The sequence below is a fragment of the Pinus tabuliformis genome, chromosome Q, assembly GCF_031772625.1.
Source record: "Pinus tabuliformis cultivar Carrire ecotype Pingquan chromosome Q, CPIR1, whole genome shotgun sequence".
In the NCBI taxonomy this organism is placed as follows: domain Eukaryota; kingdom Viridiplantae; phylum Streptophyta; class Pinopsida; order Pinales; family Pinaceae; genus Pinus; species Pinus tabuliformis.
In genome coordinates, this window is record NC_142296.1 from 663,639,434 (window position 1) to 663,665,913 (window position 26,480).

Consider the following 26,480-nt stretch of genomic DNA (forward strand, 5'->3'; position numbering starts at 1 on the left):
ATTAGTTTGGGGGGATTTATGGAGAGATTCGAAACAGGAGCCTCCCCAACTATGTAAACTCTATGCATATTATCTAGATTTGGCTTAAGATAGAGAACACTGGTGTAAAATTCCTGGGACAGTGCACAATTGTACTTATTGATTTATGAACCTATTAGATTTGAGCCCAATGAACCATGATCTAAAGTTTGTTTCTCTAGATCTAAGGATATGTGTAGATCTATTTGATGCAGACACAAAATCCCACTACTAAGTCGAGATGCAAGTATATTTGGAGCTTTGGGCACACCGGAGTCTCTCTGGTCAATATCACGGTGGCGAGAGCGTTTCTGTTATAACAGCAGAAGGGTCCCAGGGTACAACACCGATATGTCGCAAAGGATATGTACATAAGTAATCTTGCTACCAACACCATCCTCAAAAACTCTAATCCCATTCGTAGATTTCTTGTCAACAAGCCCTATTCAACTAATCCAGTAGGGTTGGTATGCCTTCTGCATCAGGCACGAAAAGGATGATGTTTCATTTCATACAGGGCATGATCGCTTTGGTTTTTCCATAGATGGAAGTCATTGTAGGGCCATGGGCTCCATCCTTTGAATATTCCTCGTATCTTGAGCTCTATAATCCAAGTTGCCCCCACATATTAGGAAGCTCAACACAACCCCTCCTAGGGATGTGAGCCCACTAGAGGCCTGAAGCCTCAGATCCAAAGATGCCATGTGAACCACCCAAGGGACTATTCGTGGTGGCCAAGCCTAATCTCGCATATCTAACAATTGAAACCCTAGTGCACACGAGCTCCATTCTTCCCAAATTCTCCATAAGCATGATCACCCGAATCAAATCCCTGAGCTTTATATCTATATCTAGATATATATATATATAAGAAGAAACTCTCTCTCTCTCTCTCTCTCTCTCTCTCTCTCTCTCTATATATATATATATATATATATATATATGGTTAACAATTTAGTAACATTTTTCCTTACGGTTCTAGAATGCTTTCTATGCTTGAATATAGTTGTTAGACATATTCTTTTTATCATGCACTGGAGTGGCTTCAAATATTTTTACACTACCAAACTAGTAATGGGTTCAATTAGAAATTTCTAGTTGTACTCTAATTTCACAGTTTACTATAATTTTTTCTTTTAATTTCATTTTTCTGGTGCCCGATAGGGAACAAGCCCATAACTCCTTGGGACCTTATTTCTATGGCCATGGGTTAACCTATTAAAAACACATTGTACAACCCTCGACTATGCCAAGATAAAACCTTAGGGTTTCCTAGTTGGAACTTAACAAGGGTCAAAACCGAGTATTCCTTTATAGTCATTATTTGCTATCGATTAATTTAAAAAAAGAAGATAATAGACTTTGTTGATACAGGTTTGGGAGTTGTCTCTTTCCATTTGTGAATATTGTCCACAGTCTCATGGCCACCTTGAGTATTACACTTGTACTTCGTTTGAATCCAGAGTGTGCAAACTCGACTGTCTGTACACCCGAACCCTTATAAGGAAGAAGCCATACGATTGAGAAGTTATCATAATATATTTTATATTTAAGAATAAATGTTTCAAACTGTTTTTGTTTTGAATTTATTAACATAGTAGCATTCAATCTTACATATTCATTATATCTCATAACTCCTATTCTTTGTAATACATTCACATTAACTTCTACAATAGTTATCCAATTATTCTATAGTTTTCACAGTAATTCTCTACATCATTTTCCAACATCCACATTATCCTAAGAGAAATTAAGTATACTTATCCGTGTCAAATTTAAACTTGTCTGAAAACCCAGTTAGGAAAATACCACACTTCCCATCCAATGAGAACGACAATCACATCTAGTTCTCCCCCGAGCTCTTAACTTCCAGAACAATTAATTCAATATGGACTCTTTCAGGGGGAGTCCACGAGCATCACAGTTCAACACAACCTAGAACTTATAGAACTCTATCTATATCAGATTTTTCCGCTAGCTTAAGCCCAACTCAGGAAAATACTCTTGAGGTAGTGTCCTTCCATACCTTCACAACATCACGTTCTGGTGTTTTTTTTCTCCAGGTGTTTTCATCTTCTTCTGGAGCCAAAGAATCCCTTCTACTTCCTAATGAGATCTTTTTATCTCCAAGGAAGGAAGAGAGAGAGAGAGTTTTAACTTTCATAACTATTTGGAAGTTTTAGAATTTGTTTAGGGTATTTTCCCAGGAATTTCAAGACTTGTCACAATTTCTTCTTAACCAAAATAATAAAATAAAATTTTATCATTAGAGTTTACTCATCTTTCCTCCAATCCTTAATTACTAGAGTCTCATGTAATAAAAAGAAATCACTGATAATAATAACAAATATTTACAATGTTGGGTTGTTACATCTCTCCCCCCTTATGTGAAATATTATCCCTGGTGTTCATTCTTTCCTTTTGGAATAGGTTAGGATATGCTTGTTTTATAAAGCCTTCATCCTCCCAAGTGGCCTCTTCTGGGATAAGTGTCTCTAATGCACATTAACGTGGGTAATAGATCACCTTCGTAACATTATTTTTCTCTGATGGAGAATATGAAAAGGCTCTAGCAGAAACTCTCCATCTATTATGACTTGTCACACAAACACAATTCTGCTGTCAAATTTTTTTAATTTGATGATTGATTTAGAGATATACATTTATAAAATAGTTAATTTCTTATCTTACCTATGCATCTTGTCAATTAATCACATCCCTAGAATCACACACATATTTATTTAGAAAAGAAATACGAAACACATTGTGAACCCATATATGGCTTAATAATGCAAGTTGGTATGCTACGGGTCCCACTCTTTCCAAAATTTGGAGGATCCATAGTATTAATGATTTGGATCTCTTCAACTACTTGAATTAACCAAGATATTTTACTTCTTTGATGTTAACAGAATTTCTAATCCAGGTGGATATTGGTGGCCACCTGCCAATTCCACTTGGACCTCCACCATTCTTTCTTTTAGTTTTCCAGTTTCCTTAATTGTAGCACAGTTTGCTGTTTTTAGAAGTTTTTCGGTTCTTAAACTTCTGGAGCCATTTTAAGGCCCTAAATGACATTGTTTTGGAAATATACCGCTAGCGATTTGTAATTATTCATTTTTCATCATAGTCCTTAGAAATATTTTTCCAGCGGGGTATCATGCGCATCAAATGGAGATAACATGACCAAGTCATAACTGTGGGAAGGTGGTTGCCCAACTAACCACAATGGGGCCCATAAACTCTTGGTGTTACATATCCTCGAGTTAGGGTTTTGGTTGTTTAGGGTTTTCTCTTATTGTCTAGTAATAAAAAGGCCCTTGAGCTTCATTGTAAGGAAGTTTAGAGGCATGTAGCCACCACATTTCTTCTTAGAGATAAGCTACCATCGTTGAGCTAGTCTCGTTTCCATACTGTTTGTAAGCATATTTCATTATTTGATATTAATAAAAGGAAGTGTTATTTCTATTGCATCTCTGTATTTATGGTTATATCTGTAATTTGTTGCATTCTTGTTTAAATTCATATCAATTACATATCAAAGATTATGAAAATCCATGTGTGCATACTGTAAAGAAGATGAAACATAATGAAAACCATCAAATCATGAACAAAAAGTCATTGATAACGGAGTTCACCTAGTGTGGATTACATCTTCGAGCCCGATGTCAAGAGTGGGGAGGCTTCTTCATTAAATGTTGCAAGATGATGATGAGTACATAGTACATTCTTTGTAATTACAAGGATAAATACCCTCAACCAGAGTGGCATGTCTCTCCATGAGATGTTCTTCCTATAGGAACTCTCACTCATATGGGCCCTCCTTTAACATGACAAGCTAATAAATTCTCACATGAAGTGGAATATAAGTATCCCTCAACATAATGGTAATCAAATATATTGACAACAAAAACACCATCTCAACAAATTAGAAAAAAGACATGGCATCACCGCATCATTTACCTCCAATTTTGGGGATGGCCGGAAAATGTAAATCTCAGCTGATGAAAGGGACTACATTGTTGAATTGATGGCACAAAATCATATCAAATGAATTTAAAATTTTCCCCTTTCTAACACCGTCAAACTCTAGCCCCTTAGGAATATCGAAGATTCCCCCAAATATTCCTTCCTTGAGATGGGCGAAAAATCCACTACTCTGATGGAAATTTTGAGCACACCACTGTGCTCCTCATGAAATTATGTGAAAAATGACTATAAAGTTGGCATTATTCTACATCTGTCAAAAATCAACCTCCAAGGGAATCTTTTAGACTCCACAAGACTCTGTAAATATTCCTTGTTATTGTCCACTTGAATTTCCACTTCTCATTTGGGGAGTGGGACCACACCATTACATTCCCTATGAAATGTTGGTTCCTTTGACTAAAACATTGGCATGTTTGTGCCACTATAAAAAATCACCCTGTAGGGAATCTTTTAGATTCCACACTGCATAAAAGAATATTTTGTGGAATATTTTAAGGAATATTCCCCTATAACATACCCACCTTGAAATTTGTGTCTATCTCCTGACATCATTTGCACAATGATATGCTCGTGGTTCCACTAGTCGGCCCCCAAGGTCCCATTTCGAATGGTGAATGAATTTTTTTATAATTCCCGAGGACGGATTGGCGAAGGTATGGGTAGTCAGCCCGTTTGTGGCTTAAACAATTACTGTGGGGCTGGGCTAGATTCAATGCCTGACCACTCCAACCTTGGCATATAACTATTTAATAATATGTGGCTTTGTTTTTTATAACTCGGTGGTTTGAATACAATGTGGCCACCATTTCGTTTTACATGGGTTTCAGTTGGGGGTTGGGACGGTCTGTCGAGGGTGGCTCGCCCACCCCATTGGTCAAGTACCATTGGTAGGTGGCTAGGCTGGCAACCCCCCCCACCAATATATATATATATATATATATATATATATATATATATTATCTTTTATTAACCATGTAGTTAAAAATATTCCGCCAGAAATTAAGGGCTATTAGAAAAATTAATGACGTGACAAACCACCTATTCTAGTGGCCGAATTTCATGCATCGAGACTCTACCAAAAATGTGACTAGCTATAACTTGAGCATACGAACTCAGATTTGAGTGTTGTTCACACCATTGGAAGCAGAGTGACAAGTGCTACGATCTGGTCCTATTTTCACTTTAATATGAGTACTTTTATTTTTGATATATTTATGGATTCTAATCATACCTCGAGCCACCTGGATCATGCATCCCCACTAAGGAGCTTGTGTGCCTCCAAACACATGAACATAATCTACAACTATTGTACTATATTGCATGCACAAAAAGTGTCATAAAAGGTCACACTTCCTTCTCCTTCACCCTTGTTCTTCGCAGCCTTAACTGTTGATCTGACACATGTATCCACTGCAAACCTGTACTACAATATTTTCATACATGTTCAATTACATGACCAATCATGACCCAATCATACCCATAATTGCCAAGAGTTTATAACACACACTTTGTGGTCAAGTTTGCATCATAATATAAATCAATATCCAAGATATCAATAAAATTCCAGAACATCATCGTTTCTTTAATAAGTGATGGAAAACACATCATCACTTTTACATTTATATCACAACACATGATTTACAAAATGTTTCCATGACAAGCTACCATTTTTGGTAAAACCATCTCTTACTCATAAAAGTGAATGGGCCATCATCCTGGAGTCGACTCACTTTTTGAACAACGTTTTCAACTAGTTCTTGCAAAGGTGCTTTGTCCTTATGAGATTGCTCTGGATGGAGCCTCCAACATGTGGCTCTTTGATTTACACCTATGTTACAATGACTTCAAAATATCTTCTTCCTCCAAACCTGCTTAACTTTCTTCCTTCCCTGATGTGGAGAAGGCCTTTCACGCCTCATCCTCTTTCTTACTACCATTCTTTTTGAGCACTCAACAACCACATGGTTATGTAAACCACGAAAACTACATAGTTTTCTATGCCATGATTTCTTCTCAACATTAATAGTATGCTTGTAATCAAAATGAACTCTAGAATACTAATACTCTTTATACCTATTTTGGTTGTCCCTGGTGCAATCTTGGCGATGACATTTTTCCTTAGCCTTTCCTATGGAATGTGTACTATCATGGGAGGATTGGGATGTCTCACAATCATGCTCTTTCTTCAATGGCTTTGAAAATATCTTGGAAGCTTCTACTACCTTTGATCACTCTCCTTCAATGTATCCCAAACTTGTAAATTGAGGTCTTTGTACCACCTCCAATGGTTGAGTCATTCCTTTGCCATTAACACTAAGTCCTTCTCCTTTATACCCCATCTTGGTAAGGAGTGTCATGCCAGTTCCTTAAATGGGTACCTCCATATTTCCAACAGAAATAGTATCATGTGAAAATGAAACTAAAGAACGATCAACATTGTCTACCTCAGCTGTCGATTCTGAAATAGGTGATGATGGCTTCACTAAGCCTTTATTGCACTTCAATTTTTCCAAGGCCTCTTCCATGGCTGGTAACTAGATTTGCACTCTCTGCTTCTCCTTTTTCTCTTATTGTATAAGTCTCATCAATTAGGCATTCTCTGCTTGAAGGCTATGATTGATATCCTCATTTGAATGATGAGAAGAGAATGAAGAAGATGAATGTTTACTCGAGGGGGTAGATGGAGCATCATCCTATTTTATTTCTTTCTCCATTTCCTCTCTTGTCATCCTCTCCTCATAATTTGCATACATTATGTCCACCATGCATGCCATCTTGAGGAGGTCCTCATAGAGATCTTTGTTGTTCTCCATTTCCCTTCTTATTGCACTTTCAATCATTCACACTCACAATTAAAATCAACGAGAAGACCACTCCCATACAAAACTTGATCAAGATCTCTTCAGCTATTGGAATTAACCAAGAACTTTTACTTCTATGATGTTAGCAAAATTTCATATGAAAGAGTATTAAAAGCTACATATGCATACCGTAAACAAGATGAAACATAACGAAAACCATCAAATCAAGAAGACAAACTCATTGATAAATGATTTCACCTAGTGTGGGTTATGTCTCCTGGCCCATTGTCAAGAGTGGGGGGGCCACTTCATTAAATGTTGCAAGATTATTATGAGTACATAGTACATTCTTTATCATGACAAGGATAAATTTCCTCAACCACACTGGAGTCTCTCAACAAGACGTTCTTACTATAGTAACTCTCACTTATATGGGACCTCCTTCAACATGACAAGATAATAAATTATCACATGACATGGCATACAAGTATCCCTCAATATAATGATAATCAAGGATGTTGAAAAAAAGAGCATCATTTCACCAAATTAGAAGAAACACATGGCATCACTCCATCATTTACCTCGACTTTTAGGGGTGGCTGGAAAATTAAAAGTGCAGCTGATGAAATGGACTGCACCACCGAATTCATGGCAAGAAATTGTGTCAAACGACTATAAACCTTGCCCCTTTCTAACATTGTCAAATTTTGGACCCTTCAGAATTTTAAAGATTCCATAAAATATTCCTTCCTAGAGATGGCCAAAAAATCAGTCGCTGAGAAGGAAATTCTAAGCACACCACTGCCCTCCTTACAAAATTTTGTGGAAAATGACTATAAAGTCAGAATCATTCTCTGTCTGTCAAAAATCAGCTTCCAAGGGAATCTTTTAGATTCCACAAGATTCTACAAATATTCCTTGTTGTTGGCTACCTGATTTTGTATAGCTTAGATGGGTAAACAAACCACACCATTGTCTTCCCTATGAAATTTTGGTTCTTTTGAGTATAAATTTGGCATGTTTCCGCCACTTTGAAAAATCACAATCGACGGAATCTTTTAGATTCCACACTAAATTAGAGAATATTCTATGGAATATTCCCCTAGAATAGAAATTTGTGCCTAGCTCATGGTTCCTTCTGCATAATGATCCACTCGCAGTTCCATAGGTCCATCCCCATGATGGATTGGCCAAGGTATGGGCCATTGACCCGTTGGTGGCTTTAACAATTATTGTGGGAACAGGTTGGGTTCAAAACTTGCTCGCTCTAACCTTGGTGTATAATCGTTTAATAATACATGGCATTGTTTTTTATAACTTGGTGGTTTGAATATAACGCGGTCATCATTTCGTTTGACATGGGATTTGGTTGGGGGTTGGGCATGTCAGCTCGGGGTGGTTCGCCCACCCCATTTAAATATATATTTTATTTTTCCATTCGTCAAGGACCATTGGGGGATGGCAGGGGTGGTAGCCTGCCCCCATCCTATATATATATATATATATATATATATATATATATATATATATATATATATATTAACCATGTAGTTAAAAATCGTATGTCGAAAATTAAGGGTTATTACAAAATTAAAGGGGCCACAAATTCCGCCGTTCTAGTGGCTGGATTCCATGCATCAAGACTCTATGAAATTGTTTCCTCGTTAGTGACTTCCACTTTGCCAAGTTTTACCAGAACTTTGACCATTTATAACTTGAACATATGAACTGAGATTTGAGTGATGTTAGCACCATTGGAATTAGGGAAATAGGAACTACAATCTGGTCCTAGTTTCACTTCAATTCGAGGACTTAGATTTTTGAGCTATTTCTAAATTATGATCATTTCTAGAGCCACCTGGATTAATCAAAGTTCCAATTTGGCACAACTGCCCCACCTTCTTGGGTTTAATTCATACATAAACATGTTCTCCTACCTAAAATCCTTTATAAGTCATTTCGTTATCTTCATATTTTTTTTTCAATCTTGAACATCCTTTAATTTTGTCGAACTTTTTTCATTGTCTCCTCTGTCTCCACTAACACATCAGGCCCTAGGATTAATTTATCTTCTGGGTTTTTCTAGTTTGTAGGTGTTCAACACCTCTTACCATACATTACCTCATAAGGATTCATTTTCAATGATTCGCGATAACTATTGTTATATGTGAATTCAACCAAATGAAGATATTCCTCCCACTTGGTTGGTTGTTGCATTACATAAATTCTTATCATAACTTCTATAACTCGATTCACTCGTTTAGTTTGTCCATCTATTTTTGGTTGATATGCAGTTTTGAACTGAATATGTGTACCCAATCTAGTAAAGAGGGCTTTCCAAAACATAGAGGTGAACTTCTCCCTATCAAAAATCACCACTTTCCGCATACCATGTAACCAAAATATCTCCTTCAAAAACATATCTACAATTTGCAAAGTTTTGTAAGTAGATTTAACATGAATAAAATGGGTTGTTTTACTCAACCTATCCACCACTACCATGATGGAGTAATTTTTATTTCTATACCTAGGAAAATTGGTAATCAAACCTAAATTAATCATCTCCCATTTCCACTCAAGAATAGGGAGTGGATGAAGCAAACGAACAAGGTGTTCGTGTTCAATCTTAACTTGTTGGCACTCCAAACATTTGGTTAGATAATTAGAAATATCCTTCATCATACCCGACTAGAAATAATATTTCTTAATTGTAGAAAATAGTTTCTCATATCTAGGATGGGAAATGTAAGGGTTTCATTGAAACTCATCCAAAAAAAATGTTTGATTGTTAACTGATTAGGAATAGCCCTCGTTAGTGCTAAATCATAAGCATAATGTATATTCTAATGTTATTTCAGCTTACAATATTTGTAGGCTATTACCTTATCCTCCTACATTAAAACACCGCCAATGCCTTCGTTACAAGAATATGCACAAACAATGAATTCCTTTTTTGGGTCTGTAATTTTCAACATAGGGGTTGTTGTTAATAAGCACTTCAGTTATTCAAAACTGTATTGACACTCCATTGTTCACTTGAATACTCTTCCTTTTTTCTGTAATGAGGTCATAAGGTAAGAAAGTACTAAAAACCCTTTTATAAAATGACGATAATACCCCAACAATCCCATAGAATATATAATGTCTGCCACATTTTTGGGAACATGCCATTCCATGATGGTTTTACTTTTCTCACGATCCACAGTTATACCATCAAATGAGATTACATGTCCCAAATATTGAATTTGATCCTTATAAAAATCACATTTATTGAATTTAGCATAAATTTGATCTTCTCTTAAACTTTGCAGCACTATTTGAAAATGTTCCTTATGTTCTTCCAATTTCTTTGAATATATGACAATATCATCAATAAAATTAGCACAAATTTGTCTAGATAAGGGTGGAAAATACCATTCATTAGGCTCATGATTTTTTTTGGATAATTAGTAAGCTTCAATAGCAGTACAACAAATTCATAATGACCATAGTGCATCCTAAATGTTGTCTTACATATGTCTTGATATTTTATCCTAATTTGGTGATATTATTACGGTAGGTCAATTTTAGAGAATAGAGTAGCACCCTTGACCTGGTCAAACAAATCCTTAATTCTTAGCAACATGTACTTGTTTTTTATATTTATTTTATTCAATTTCTCATAATGGATGCACAACCGTAGGGTGTCGTTCTCCTTCCTCACAGACAACACTAGGGCTCCCCAATGTGACACGCTTGGGAAAATGTGCCCTTTATCAAGAAGCTCTTGCAACTTGATATTAAGCGTTATTAATTCACATATATTCATTGGTTAAGGGGCTTTGGATACTAGGATTGGTCCTAGAATAAGTTCTATGGTAAGTTCAGTTTCTCTTTTTAGAGGCAACCTCAAAATTTCTTCTAGGAAGACATCCACAAAGTCTTGGATAATATTATCTTTTCCAAGGTAGCTATTTTATCCTTAGAATTGGTGTAGCCTATCTACACATGATAAATTTGATAGCCCTTAAAATTCATCTGGTTAACTGGTTAGTTATGATAGGTTATAACTTAATAATCCTCGTAATACCTTGGATCTCTTTTCTAACATATTCATTAGTGAGGAAACTAATAGTCTTGTCCTTACAATTCACTAAGAACCAATGTCATTTTAACCAATCCATATCTATGAGCGCATCATAGGATCCTAAAGGAAATATATTTAAATTCACTTTAATCTACTACCCTCCTATTTCAAAAGGACAATCTTCTACCTTGGTAGTTGCCTTTCTTTCTGCCCCAGTGGCAAGTTTAACTAACCAAAAATTCTTAAATTTAACACTTTTAAATGACACAATTCAACTATATTTATACTGACATAACTTAGAATTGCACCTGGGTATATCAAACTAGAGACATAATGGTTATCCATAATACCTTCAAATTTGACCATTACAGTTTGGTATTCAGCTTGATGATCTTCTAAGGAAGCATTAATCCTCAACATGCACCTCGTCACCTCCCCTACTATAGATGCTTATTGAAAATTGGCAGCTAGATTTGTTTTAGTATGGTGAGGATAATTTTTATAATAGCGCGGCTCCCCAAAACCACTACATTTCAAGGGTGGTTTATGAGACTGACAATTTTCTGGTTTACTTAGTGCTTTAGCATGCCTGGTCTCATTTTGTACTCTAGACTTTGGCTAATTCCATCTTGGGGGTCCATTCGACTATTTTCTTTGTGTAGTCTTGATTACTACAGGTCTAATATTCTTATTATTCTGGAAATTCTTCTGGGCTTTTTTAGTTGGCCACCCTTTGCCACTTTCCCCTTTCTACTTCATACGCTGATAATAGATTTGAGCATTTCCTAATAACTTCGTCCATCGTATTTTGGTTATAAAACTACAACATTTCCTTCATGAAGTCTGCTAAGATATTCATAAATCATTATACCTTAGTTTTTATTCCCAAATATAGGGTACATATCTCAACGTGGAGGTAAACTTAGTTATAAACTCATCCATGGACTATTGTCCAAATTTTAATTCATGAAACTCTTTTTCCTTCTCATCGAAAAACCATTCTATTAAATATTGGTCTTTGAAGTGCTTTTGAAAATTATCCCAAGTCACCTCTTGTTTGTTAATGCCTCATATTGTTTTAATTTCTTCCCATCATAATGTGGATTTACTTTGTAATTAGTAGATTGTGAATCTGGTGCTCAATTTATCATCATATTCATAGATCTAGAAATATTTTTTTATATTGACTAACCAAGCCTCAATAGTTTCCTCCATTTTCCCATCAATGTTGGAGGTTTAATTTTCTTGAATTCTCCCTGCAGCTCAATTGTTTGCCTATTCGCTTCCCTACCTACCAAAGCATTCTCAGATTCCTCCTCATTGTCATTTCTACCTCCCTCGACTTCTGGGTTTTCCTCTCTTAGTTGCTGCATCTCAATTCTATTTCCATATTTTTTACTAAGATTTAGGTTGAATCTTTTATTTTTCCTCTCTGATAGACTTTTTATGATTCTGTCCTTCTCCAATCTCATCCTTTCATTACCAGCCCTTAAGTTTGTTATCTCTATTGATAATTGTTGCACGGTTTCTAATAATAGTGCATTTGTGTTGTGAGTTTCTCCTCCGAGTTGGATGCGCATCTCCGAGTTGGTTTCTGTATGAGGTATAATTCCATATCCTCCAGACAATCTCCCTTGTTTTGCAGAATTTACAACTATGGACAGAAGTATCTTCCCTAGACCTAGTGGCTTGGTCTAGAACAATAGAAAGAAAATAATATAAAGTTCCACTTCGAGGAATTGGAGAATGGAAATATGCTTGTGATCTGTCGCAAGCTCCTCTCTCCTCTCGACTTGTAAGCTCCAATCGTAGCTTTGATTTCTATAATTAGAACATGCGTATAAAATCAACATAAGCCAAAGATCTATGACATCATTATCCAATCACTATATTTAATGGATCAACGTATCATTGAAATATATGACTATATATAGGAAAATGGTATACTCTTTGTATTAATATGAAAAGGAGAGATTTTATAACCAAAAATAGAAGTTGATCTTGTAGAGGTATCCCCAACTTAACTTTTCATTCTTTATCACAAAGCACACCTCAATGTCACCTTAATGCATGAAGATGATAACTCTCTTAGGTTCAAAGAAACAATATGAGGATATGATTAGTCTCCAAAATCCAACCCTGAGGTTGTAGATGGTTGTAAGTTTATAGGAGAGGGATGGTAGTTTATGAATTCTTAGCCATTTACCAATCTAGGATTCAGATCCACTTAATATGGGAGGATGAAATCAAGGGATAAGAGATGAAATCTCCAAGGTAAGGTCAGATAGGATTCGAAGTTATCATCCATGGTAAATGGTTGTAACAACTCTTGTAAGCTTCTGGAAGAGGAATATTTGAGATTATTTTTATTTTTCCCGAATTTCTTGAATCAATGCACCCCCAATAAGGGAGAACCCAATATTGATCAACATTGGTGCATAACTAGGAAACTTGCTATTCAACACATGTCCCTAAAGGGACATAGTGCACTGGGGCTTAAAAGCACTGAAATGAAGTAGCCAAACCTAGAAACTCAGGGGTTTGGGAGATTCATGCTTAGGGATTTGTGTAGGGATGATGACAAGGTGTTCATGGATATTAATTGATCCAGTTTGTAGGCCTATTGACTAGGTATGAAAAGATTGCCTATAACAGATTGCCCCCTAAAGTGCAAAGTGGCTGATGACTGAAGTGCTTTAGCTTGTGATAAGTTTGGAGCAAGAATAACTAGTCGAGATCATCATTTGTTACAATACATTTTCATCATGATATATTTTCTAAGGGAGGAATACCCATGCTCAAAACATAAGCTAACATTTCATGTACAATGATCAAGAGGTCATGTCCACAAATGATAAAGTATGGATCCATGCTTGGATGATTTTCTCTACGATCATAGCCATCATGCTTCGTAATCTTGCATTAATCCTAAAATCAGGGCCTAGATGGATGGACCTAGATCTGGGATCTCTTATCTCATCCACTTAATTGCCCAATGCACGAGTCTAACCATGCCAATAAAGGAGTTGGAGTCAAACATGGTAGACACCATCCGTTACTGTCCAATAATGTAAGCCATTAACAAATGCGAGATAAACCACCGATGATGTTAATGGATGTCAAGGTACAATAATAAAATCCATATGGTGTGAATGAATGAGTTGAAGTCGAACAATACCAAAAATATATGAATCGATGGGAAATGATAAAAACTTGTTACTAAGAGTGAGGAAAATTTCTATTGATGTATACAAATCTCAATGTTCTAAAGGAACAATTTCTAAGTCAACTTCCTAGTTAATGAGTTGATGTCAACAAGAAGCAACCTATCATGGGTGGGACTTGATGTATCCTTCATAAACGACATGAAATCATTATCATGATTTGAGACAGAATGATGTTGATGTGAAACTGTTTTAGGAACAACAAACATGGAATGAAGGCTTAATAGTATCATCACAGATATCAACTGAATGACTTCTCTTAAACATGTCATTGACACTTAAGTGAGTTGGAAACATTTACCCAAAACTGAAAGTAGAGTCTTTTATATGGTATGATGAACCAAAATAAAAGAATATTTCCCAACCTCACAACCACATAGATGAAGTGGAATATTTTCATGTTCAAGAGTGACTCATGGACATTAATATGTGGAGTACCCCATGTTCCCAATTTCTCCAACCATTTATCATCAATACCTCTTTAGTTTTTAACAAGATTGACGAGGATAGCATATGCTTGATCTATAATTTAATCCTTTAGATGAATACCTCTAAGTATCTTTAGCGAACCCGAGAAAGAGTGGTTATTCCTCATCATGTTTGACAATTCCATCATTGTTTGATGTTTTTATAAGCCCAACGAAGGTCTAACTCAAGTCCTTTTTCATGTTAGAGAGTTTTAAAAAAACGTGAAAAAGAAAACTCCAAAGATTCCTTTCCATAAATAATCTCTTGAGACAGAAAAGGCAAAAACGAATACTCAGAAGAACCTCTTAGTCATGCTGAAATAAGGTATTCCTTTTTCGTAATTAGTCTATCTCAGTCCAGAAAATGGTTAAAATTATAATGATTAGATGTCTTTTCATTTACTTTAACGAGTTCGAAAAGATGAGTGCTCAACAATCTTTTCATATTTTGGGAGTTTGAAAAGCGCTAAAAGAAGACTGGAGGGGGTTCCTTTTTCATAGGTTTATAGAGCCCAAAAAAGTGATAAAAGTATCCTCTCTAGTAAAAATGATCCATTTCAATTCAAACATTGCCAAATCCGTTAGAAAAATGTCAACCTACTCAAAACACCATCAAAAGAATAAAAATACATGTTTCATGATAAAAGTGGATCACATTTAGCTCAAAATATTAAAAAAATAATAAAATAATGATTAAAATGACCATAAAATATGCAAAAGGTAACTCATTTTTATCATTTCACATTTTACCTCTTGGAGAGTAATTTCTGACTGTTTTCCCGCAATCTTTACCAGCTAATTGTGACCAATCTAGTGGATCACTTCAAGCGGTGTCACTTTCATGTAGGAGCTATAACCTTTCTATTTCCTTTCATGGCTTCATTTTGTGATTTCATAGACATTTTTCAAATTTTTTACGACCTTAGGGCTCTAATTCATCACCCTACATCCAACGCACCACAAGAAGGTTGAAAGGTGCACTGAACATGAGAAAATTATACTAAGGAGAGCGTTGCAACACATTGTTTGCCCTTAGGAGGGTGCGTTGAGTGCAATTCCCAATCTTGTTTTGCTTATTTGCGTCAAAATTTCTCAAGTTTTTTTTCATGAAACTTGTCCTAATGATCCTTCTTGTGATGTTAGGTGTTTATTGGAACAAAATGACCTTGATATGGATGGAAAGAGAACATGAGGAACAATATTTGACTGCAAATAATGATCCTGCCACAATCCAAGCTTTCAAAGATTTTGGACTCTTAAAATGCTTATGGCTTCCTGGTATGAGGAAACAAATGGAATTATTGAGGTATCTTGTCTCTGCATGGGATGTTAGAGCATAGGCATTCGGACTTGGTGAACATATGTTGGAAATACAAGTAGAAGATATATATTTATTACCTGGTTTCTCAAGGCGAGGTGCCCCCATCACTTTATTTGGTTGAAGGAGTAGTGGAGATACAGTCAAAGATTACATCAATGCACATTGTAGACCAAGATCCAAATCAACTATGGATGGAAAATTTTGCATCAAGGATGTGGTCCATTTTCCTTTAAGAACGATCATGTTTATCATGAATAGATTGGTCAATAGTGAAATCTACATGTGGTGAACAGATCCCATATCTAGTATGCTCTAGAATGTCTAGATCCGAAAGTATTCAACTAGAGTGAGGGGGTGTTGGTAAACATAAAGGAGAAGTTTTCTAATGTAAAATATGGATTGTTAGAAGATTTGGCTATGGTTCAATCTTGTATTCTTTTACCCTAGAAAGGATTCCATTGCTCAAGCCACAACATATCTTTCTTGAGCCCATAGATTTGCAATTCCTATGGATGAGGAGATCGGTGGATCTTATGTCCAGACATGTAGGTCCATCACCGATGAGCTTCATACCTATCTTCTTCATATGGTTGCGCATGAAACTCATTATGATAGAATAATCCATATGTAGGGATGGATTTTTATAGAGAACTGGAGCTCATGCTTCCTGATGGTGAGAGATGGAGCGCCATACGTAAAACATTTTGACTTTTTTGTTTTTATTTTTATGTTATACAATTTTATTGTGATTTTTTTATGTATCTAATACTAAAATATTGATTTGTACACATGCAGATATTGGATCCGTTCAACCTGTGGGCTCTTCTTATATTCATCATGTAGGAGAACCACAACATAAACCACTAGTATTACATGTGTTGCAGCAAGACAAGAGGTACTATAGGATCTCAATGTGGTTGAGACCCTTGCAAAGGTTGGGTGTCACATGGTGGGTTTGACCCATGGTATGGTTCAAAATATGGATGACAAGATTCCTATGAGACTCTGGCGATATACTATTATTGTGCCTCGCCATTTCATTCGACTAGTGTGCAAGATGGCTCACGTAATGGCATGCTACCATGAGAACTATGATTATTTGACTATGAGGCTTATAGCCATATTTTAACTGCATGCATATTTTAGGGCATGTGGCCACATGTGTCTCGGGCACAAATTTTGTAAAACCAAACTTTGATATATATATATATATATATATATATATATATATATATAACTATCTTCAATGTTTCGTATGGTTGTCTTATCTCTTTCAATGTATGTGATGTGTATTTAGTTTTATGTACATGTGTCATAGATGTCTATCTAAAACATGATTAGCCAATGCATTCATCAATGTATTTAGATTTCTAGAATTATGTTGATACCAGATGAAATAAATATCTTTCTAGAAGGTGAACCTTCATGAACATGTGAAGCATAGTTGGACTTCTAACCAAATAAACATTATTCAATTGTCATACTACAAGCTATGAGTCGATTATGATAACTATATGGTGGATACCATGGGAAATAACATCAGACAATAGTTCGATCACTATTTTATACTCAACATTGTTATTTATAGAGTGACTGATACAAATCACTTGTAAACTGACTAAATCACCATTCAGATCATATATATCCCAAGTTACATAAGAGAGGTTCCAAGTACTACGAATAGCACCATTATCATAACCAACATATGGTTCTAGGGATGTCGACCTCTGCAAACCAAATGTAAAGAATATTAATAGAAACCGTATGAAACTTTGAAGGGAACACACCGCAAATACAGTCAATCACACCTATATATAACATGTACACAATGCACTACGCAAAAAACTCTAAGCATAGTATTTCTCAAGGAAAACCCCATTTCTGGGTTGCTCTAAGGGAACTGCATAAAACTTAACTAGCTCATAGGCCACTTTAGCAAGAACATGTTTGACAATGTATGGACCTGGCTACATTGGTTCAAACTTGCCCGATTCTAATTTATCTGACTCTTGGTCGTATAACAATACAAGGTTTCCTTTTGAGAAGACACGAGGATTGACATTTTTTTTCATATTATGCCTTGATACGTTTCTTATGGGTTTCATTAGCCATTGCAACATCACATCAGGTTTCACGTAACCATGTCAGTTGCAAGAGACATTCCTCTTTCATGGAGGTGGTAGGGAGGAGTTCGATAGAAAGTTTGAGAGACAAATTTCACATTAAATTGGAAGGATTTGTTCCAAACCATAAATCAATTGGAATGTTGTGACCTGGTATCACTCTTAATGGTGGTTTGACATACCCACAATGTTGCATAAATAATAAGGTGTCAGTCTGATTTTTGGACCCCTATCATATACTGAAGCATTGATTTGAGAACTTTATTGATTTCCTCAACTTTCCCATTTGCTTGAGGATAGTAGGGAGTGCAACTCTCATGGGAAAGTACCAACATAGCACTCAGCTCAGACATCAAGTGATTGCAAAAATGTTGTCCATGGTTCATGACTACAGCCCATGGAAAACAAAATTGTGCAATGACACATTTGAATAAAAAGAGAGTAGTTATTTTTTCGGTATTATTGTATGTAGGCATCACCTCGACCCAGTTCGTAAAATAGTCAACTGCTACAATGATACAGACATTCCCCCTCACCAAGTGAGGGTCACATGTCATGAAATGAATGCACCATTTAGCAAAAGTACCAATGGTGATAACAAGATGCAAAGGATCATGCACAACACAATTATTACGATTGTATATATGGTATACATGACACTTTTGGATAACAAGAATGCAGTCTCGAAATATGGTGAGCTAAAACTAACGCGCATGTAGGATCTTCTCTGTGGTAGCATAAGGAGACATATTACCACCACGTGCACTAGAATGACATTCATTTAAGACCTTCTCAGCCTCCTCATGAGTGAGGCACCGCAACGAGAAAGGGTGTCACTAATTATAATGTAATGTTTGGCTTGATATCAGATGTGTCGTTGGTTAGAGCGAGAGGTATCAGACCAAAAAGTCTCGGTATGGAGATATATGAAAATGTCTCCATACCATGGATCAGATGATAAAATAAAAAATAATGAATCATCTAGAATAGAATCACCAAACGTTGTCTCAGTTTCCACTGTGGGAAGGTCACAAATTAGCTCAGCAAAACCTAAGGATTTCTTCAACTTGGATTTGATGAATTCTAAATCGAACTCTTGTAGGATGACAATCCAGTTAGAGTACATTCCCCCTAGAAATTGTTGCAATACGATGTGCGTCATGAGGTTGCAATTAGAAACAACCATAGTTTTGTGGAGCAATATTAATGGAAAAATCTTTGGACATCTTGGATAAATGCCAAAGCTAACTTTTCGACATGATTGTACTTGAATTTGATATCATTAAGATAGCGAATCAAGTAATAAATAGGATGTTCCATTCCTACGTCATCCTCCTCAGCCAATACCATAGCAATGGTAGTCATTGTAGTGACGAGGTACAGGAAATAATCTCGTCGGTAATATGGGGGATATAACAAGGATGCTCGAATCAATACATCTTTCAATGCATCAAATGTCATTTGAGATGTGTCATCCAAATGGAAGGGAACTTCTTTCCTTAACAAGTGAGTAATTATTTTGCTAGTTTGGTGTAGTTAGGAATGAACCTCCAAAGAAGGTTAGACTTCCCTTGGAGTCATTGAAGTTGAAGGAGGGAAGAAGGAGAGAACAGATCAATGATCACCTATACCTTCAATGAGTCAATATGAATTCCAAGTTTCAATACCACGAAACTGAGAAGTCAAGCAGAATTTACAAAAAACATGCATTTGTGTGGATTGAGTCAAATGTTATAATGCCTACATCATAAAAATATTTCCCTTAGATGCAACAGGTGATCAACCCGATATTTCGAATGAGCAGGAAAATCATCCAAATAGGGTTGTAAAATATGTTGATGGTGCTAGAAATATGTCAACCAAGAGGTCTATTCTATGTGAAGTATCAATTAGACCTCACATCATTTGGAGAATGCGCCCCACCCAGAAAATTGGCTTGGTTTCCATGTATTCTTATACAGAAACCTCAAAATTTTGCTGACGCACTTATGGAGAAACCTCAAAATTTTGCTATCAAAACTTGCCAAAGTGTTCAGCCCTTGCCTACAGAAAGTTGGTCTATACCTAGTCTATCGAAATGCACTACATGGGGAAACCCAGTTTGTCAAAACACACTGCCTATGGAAATTGACATTGCAGAAATGCACTCCCTCAACCCAGTCTGTGGAAACTCAGCCTGCCTGCGGAACTCGGCCTCCTACAATTCAGTTCTACCTTAGCAAATTTTCCTCTTCCTCCTATAGTCAACAAACCTTACTAAGCCCATGTAATTTTTCTCTTCTTTCTTAGTTAAACTCCTTTTGGTTGAGTCCCTTAGATGCTTCAATGAATGGCACTCCACTTATACTTATATGTCATTCTACCTATCAAATTCACCAATGGTCATGTCCTTTCACCTTCCTTTGGGTTGGCATGAACGTCTGCACACCCCAATTGATATCTCTACACGTTCATTTGCACACCCATCCACATGCACATCTACACCTCCATCCGTATGCTCGTCCACACGCCCATCGACACATTCATCCACACACCCCTCCACACACCCATCCACAAGTTCATCCGTATGCTTTTATGCCTTCCCATCCACACGCCCATCACACATCCATCTGCATGCCCATCTGCACGCTTGTTTGCATGCCTTAAACCAAACTCACCATCTGCATGCCTTAAACCAAACTTGCCATCTGCATGCCTTTATCTGAACTTGTTTGCACACGCCTTTAACCTAGCCACCTTTAATTGAACTTACCATCCACACACATTTAACCAAACATGTCTGCACTCACCTTTAACCGAACATGAGTCACCTTTAACCAAACTTGTGATCCGAACACGCTGTCAGTTAACAAGGCTAGATAGTCACCTTAAGATATGGGGCCATGATAGATGGTATCAGAGCTCCAATTTTCAGATGTGCAGTCATATTCTAACCGCAGTCGTGCCTTCCTAATTGTGGTTCACACTATAACTTAGAAACCCTGACTTTCTGTTCACCCAAACTATCATTCAGATTTCCTCTCATTATGCCCGCCTTGGCGAGCACATGATCCAGTCGTGCTACATGTTTCACATGGCCTATCTATGCCCTGCTTTCTGCGTGCTCTGAGCTACTCTGCCAAGACCTGAACTTTCAAACTGAACTCCCTTTGACTCGTCTACCCACACTGTGATGTTCAAAGTATTAGAGCCCATTTTGAAAAAAGGGGTCTTTGACAACTAAAGAAGGAATATGACAATAGTGGTTGTAGTTGGTATTGAAGTTGAGCACTATATGGTTGGTTGTAGCGCAACATTAGGGAATTTGGCAAGGTTAAGACAATAGGTCAAAGCCGAGTTAAACAGGGAAGTGTATGGTATTGACACAATCTTAAGGAAAGATGATGGGAGACAATGTAGAGGAACCGATGAAATGTGAATTAAGCATGAACGTTGAAGAAGTTTTTATGAGCAAGGTGTTGGATTGTATTGAGGAAATATCTTCAGAGATGGATGCATTGAAAGCTGAGAATGTTGAACTTAGAGATAAGTTCATGAAGCATACATGCATAGGTTGGATGAAGAGGACCCCGCCACATGGAATAAGATGTTGGAGAAGGAGGATGGAAGGCTTTCAACCTTCCCATACCCTCCCTCTTTGTAGACTTAGCATCGCGATAGGGCTCATTATGACTCGATCATGATAATGAGACCCTTTGAGATGATGAGGCAGGTCTAAACTTGCCACTTTGACATATTAATGGGCAGGATATTGCATATGCGATGGAAATTCTTCATGGACCTTGGTATGGCACATTGAACATTGGATTGATGGGTGGAGTTCTTGATTGAGTTGATGATGTGAAAAGATGTTGTAGAAGCAACTAACGATGGCATGAGGAGGTGCATTCTCAGGAGTTAAGTGTAACAATTGGACTAATCACCTGAGTAGTTTGATCCGTGGGTACTGCTAGTGCATTGAGATGTGTTTGTATTGAGTTGGAGTATCATAGCACTTTACGTGATAAAGATACATGGTGGATTAACATTATATGAGTTGCGATCATAGCATGCAGCTGAGTTGGAGGAAGAAGCCTGCCACAGGATGGGGCAAAACGGAGGATTGTGATGAGTATGGTTGATGACCATGGATTAAGGAGTCTTACCCACATAGGGCCCTGTGCCTTGGTGAAGGTTTGCTCGATGGAGAGTATGGAGTTCATGTAGTAGGAGAATTTGATGTTGGAGCTGGTGACACTTTGCGAAATTTTGAACTTGGAAATAGAGTTTGTGGAGATGATGTTATCGAGAGCGACAACCTTTTTAAAGTGGTTGATGATGTCAAGGCCTTGACTTGGCGGGCACCCAAGTCAACCACCCATGGGTGAGAGAGTCAAAAAACTGACGATGCAAATACGGGTGCGCTCGAGTCATGCGACGAGCATGCGGATGTAGCAGCGGGCATGTTGTAATGATGGATGCTAGATTTCAGTTAAAGGAGACTCGTGTTTGGTTAAAGGAATGTGATGGGCAAGTTTGGTTAAAGGAGTTCGATCAAAGGTGACTCGGTGGGAGAGTGCGATGGCCGTTGGGCGACTAACCAGTGTGATAGGCATTGAGTGACCAAGCAGTGTGATGGGTAGGCACGTGTGGATGAGCAAGCGCACCCACTCGACTGAATGTAGGTCTGCCCATGACTTAGTGAAAAATAAAAGGGACATTCAAGCCATGTGAACGAGTCGGTTGGCATTGTATGGGTGGGGTGAACCAAGTGTAGGGAAAACTAACATGGCATTCGAGAAAACGCTTGGAAGGAAAGCATATAAGTAAAACATGGGTAGAATTCATTTGATCATTCATCAAACCATCTATACATCGCAGAATGAGTTTTCATATCACAGAGTGGTTAGAGGAGTCAAGCAGATTTCAGTACAGAATTTCAGGACTTGGTAGAGTCGTTTGGGTGGATTCCCTTGCATGACATCACATGTTCCTCTCGGTGGATGCCCCCCATGCCCTCACATGACCTCGTCCATCCAAATGTCCAGTTGCACTCATCGTTTGTAAACAGGTATGAAGTGTTTAGGTGATTCAAGTGAACTACAAGGCGTGCAAGGACACAATAGGGCATGTGCCTACATGGATGGGCATAATGAAATGGTGAACGAGTTGTTGAATGAAAATCCTAAACGAGTTTGTATAGGGGTTTGCTGAACATGTTTGACACAAGTTTTGTAACGAGTTTTTCACATGCATTTTGGAATGCATTTACCACATGGTTTTCTAAATGAGTCGAGTCTACATGACCCGAGTAGGGTGCATGACCCAGTTGGCCTGCATGACCCAGGTGGGTTTCATGACCCGGGTGGGTTGTGCGACTCGGGTGACCTGCATGACCCATGTAGAATGAATGAGTTGCATGAGTTGTCGGGTTGAGGTTGCACGACAGGTTTGGGATTTGGGTGAAGCGTGTGGAAGATTTCACAATGCAGGTAGACAGTTGGGTAGTCCTACACAACAGGCTACATGGACTAGTCCATAAGGAAGATTGTTGCATAATTGTAAAAATATTTGTACTTGTAAAATATTATCTTAAGATATTTTATAAGTGATTGGGTAGACTTGAACGGGACTTTCCCCTCCCTTCATGAATGTGCGTACATTGATGTTTATTTTTGTTTGATGATGTTTCCCATGTTATGAAGTAAATGCAATTGAACTTGAATGAATATATTTCTGCACCATAACTAAGTAATAAAACACTTGAATAAAAATTGGCTAAGTGTTGGATAGGTGTAGTCTGAAGGTCCAAGTAGTGGAAAATGAAAAGGCTAGTCGGTGTTGCATTGTGCCTGCAATTGGAATTTGAGTTGCTACTAGTGTGGGGTTGAAACATATGGTACCATAGCCAGGTTATGTGCTTGCGCCCCTTGGTGTGTTTCTATCCAAAACAAATACGACTTGTGTGTTGAAACTGAGTTACACGAGTTCAGCACACAAGTTGTTTGGATAAGTGGATAAATTTAACCATCTTAAAACCATTTTTCCTTATTTTTTTTAGGGAAATTATTATTCTACTTAATTAATTGGAAAATTTAACATAAAGATTAGCATTCAACTAATGTAATTCACATATGAAATCATATTATTTAGTGTTTCCATATAAATTAAATGGTTGGTAAATAAATAACTAACTTGAGATGAATATCAACCCATCGTTTGTGCATACTACTATTAATATTTTGACATATTCCATAGAGGTTAAATATCTACCATACACCTAATAATTACTGATAATTAAATTAAAATTATGGAAAGTGTATTCTGAAATAGACCTACATATAAACATAAATATATTATTATAATAACTTTAAACTTTGTTCTTGAAAACCCATTTCAATTTTTAAAAAAATTGGGTTTTCAAAATATAGAAAATTATTCTATAGAAAATAAATTTATATAAAAAGATCTTCAATTTATTTCTTTCTTCCTAGAGATGCACTTTACGGTACAATTCTAGATCCATATTAAATCCCGATATACCACCCCCCAAGAGATATCAAATATATTCAGGTGCAAACCTCTTTTGGAGTGAAAAGATATTTTATGTTTGGTGGATCTGGATTTAAGATAGATCTAGGATGGTATTATATAAATTTTACATCTCTATATATAAAATTATTCTCATTTTTCATTTTACTAAAACCTTGATTTAATCTCTATGGAATTTCAATGGAATATTTTTAGTTGTAGTAAGGGTATAGGGTTTAGATCTATCTCAAACGTATAACTTTTTCTATTAGATTTAATTAAAAAAATGTTGTAAAAATATTCTAAATAAAATATTTTGGTTGTGAAATGAGTTATGGTTTTTGGGCATGTGTTCTTGATAATCCATGGTGCTAGTCCATGGTATTGTAACAAAGCCTAGTTACAAGTTAATAATATCCATGGTAAAATGAGGGTGAATATCCATGGTTAAGAATATCACTATATTGTAAGTATCAATTTTTTATGTGCTTATTAGTTAACTTTAAATATAGCTCCAGTATCCTAGATCCATCTTAAGTCCAGATTTCTCAAGCACCGAAAGGGATTAAATCTCTCGAAGTGAAAACCTCTTTTTTGAGTGGAAAAACCAAGGAAAGGTTTGCACCTCGAGAGATTTGATCCCTCTTAATGCTTGATAGATCCGAGGCTAAGATGGATCTAGACTGGCTTCAGTCATGCATGGTCATACCAAATTTGTTGAACATCTAATTATTTTGATCATTTTGAATATGCTAAATATGTTTAATATTAATTTGGTGAATTTAATTTTAAATTTGTTGAGTTGCCTCAGTTTGTTGAGATGAGAGAGATTATTAGTAACTTGAATGATAAAAAATGATGAAATAAAAACTTTGAATGCAAAGTGACAAATTAACAATGTTGAATGATAGAAAATGTGAATAATAAAAATGTAGTTAATTAAAAAAATCTTCATTATGAGAAATCTCAAACTATTTTCTTCCATTGTTCTTATTGTCACACCTATCAATTTTTTCATCTTTTCTTATCAATCATATGAAAAGAACAGTTGGAGAACAAGTTTTTGACGTTGGTTTTCTTAACGAGTTTTGGAAACAGGTTTGTTGAAAGTGTTTGACACAATTTTTGAAAGGAGTTTCTCACATGAGTTTTGGAATGAGTTTCCCACGTAGTTTTCTGAACACGGCGGGTCTTCAAGGCCCGTGTAGTTTGAACGACCCAGGTGGCCTACACGACCCGACTGGGTTGCACGACTTGGGTGGGCTACACGAACCAGGTGACCTGCATGACCTAGGTGACCTACACAACCCAGGAAGATTGAATGAGTTGCATGAGTTGCATGGCAGAGGTTGCACGACAGGTTTGGGATTCAAGTCAATAATGTGAAGCACTATACGATGTGGGTAGAAAGTGAGGTAGGCCTACACGAAAAGCTACACAGTTCTAGTGCATGAGGAAGATTGTTGCACAATTCTAAAAATATGTATACTGGTAAAATATTATTTGATATTTTGTAAGTGATTGGCAAGACTTGATTGATATTTTCACCTCCCTTCAGGAATGTGGGTACACATGTTTATTGTTGTTTGATGATGGTGTACATGTTATGAAGTAAATTTAATTGAACTTGAATGAATGTATTTCTGCTACATAGCTAAGTAAGAAAACACTTGAAGGAAAATTCACTAAGTGTTGCATAGGCATAGTCTAAAATTCCAAGTAGTTGAAAGCGAAAAGGCTAGTCGGTGCCACATCATGCCCAGAAGTGGAATTTGAGTTGCCACAAGTGTGGGATTGTGACAGATAGTACCGGAACGAAGTTATGTGTGTGCTTCCTTGGTGTGCTTTTGTCCAAACCAAATACGACATGTGTGTTGAACCTGATTTACATGGGTTTAGCACAGGAGTCATTGGGATAAGTGGATAAATTTAACTGTCTTAAAACCATTTTTCCCTAAGA

The 26,480-nt window shown here is 36.7% G+C and overlaps 1 pseudogene; it reads left to right on the forward strand.

Annotated features, from left to right (window-relative positions):
* Nucleotides 1–259: 259 nt before the first annotated feature.
* Nucleotides 260–26,480, forward strand: part of LOC149221291 (uncharacterized) — a 32,069-nt pseudogene continuing 5,848 nt past the window's right edge.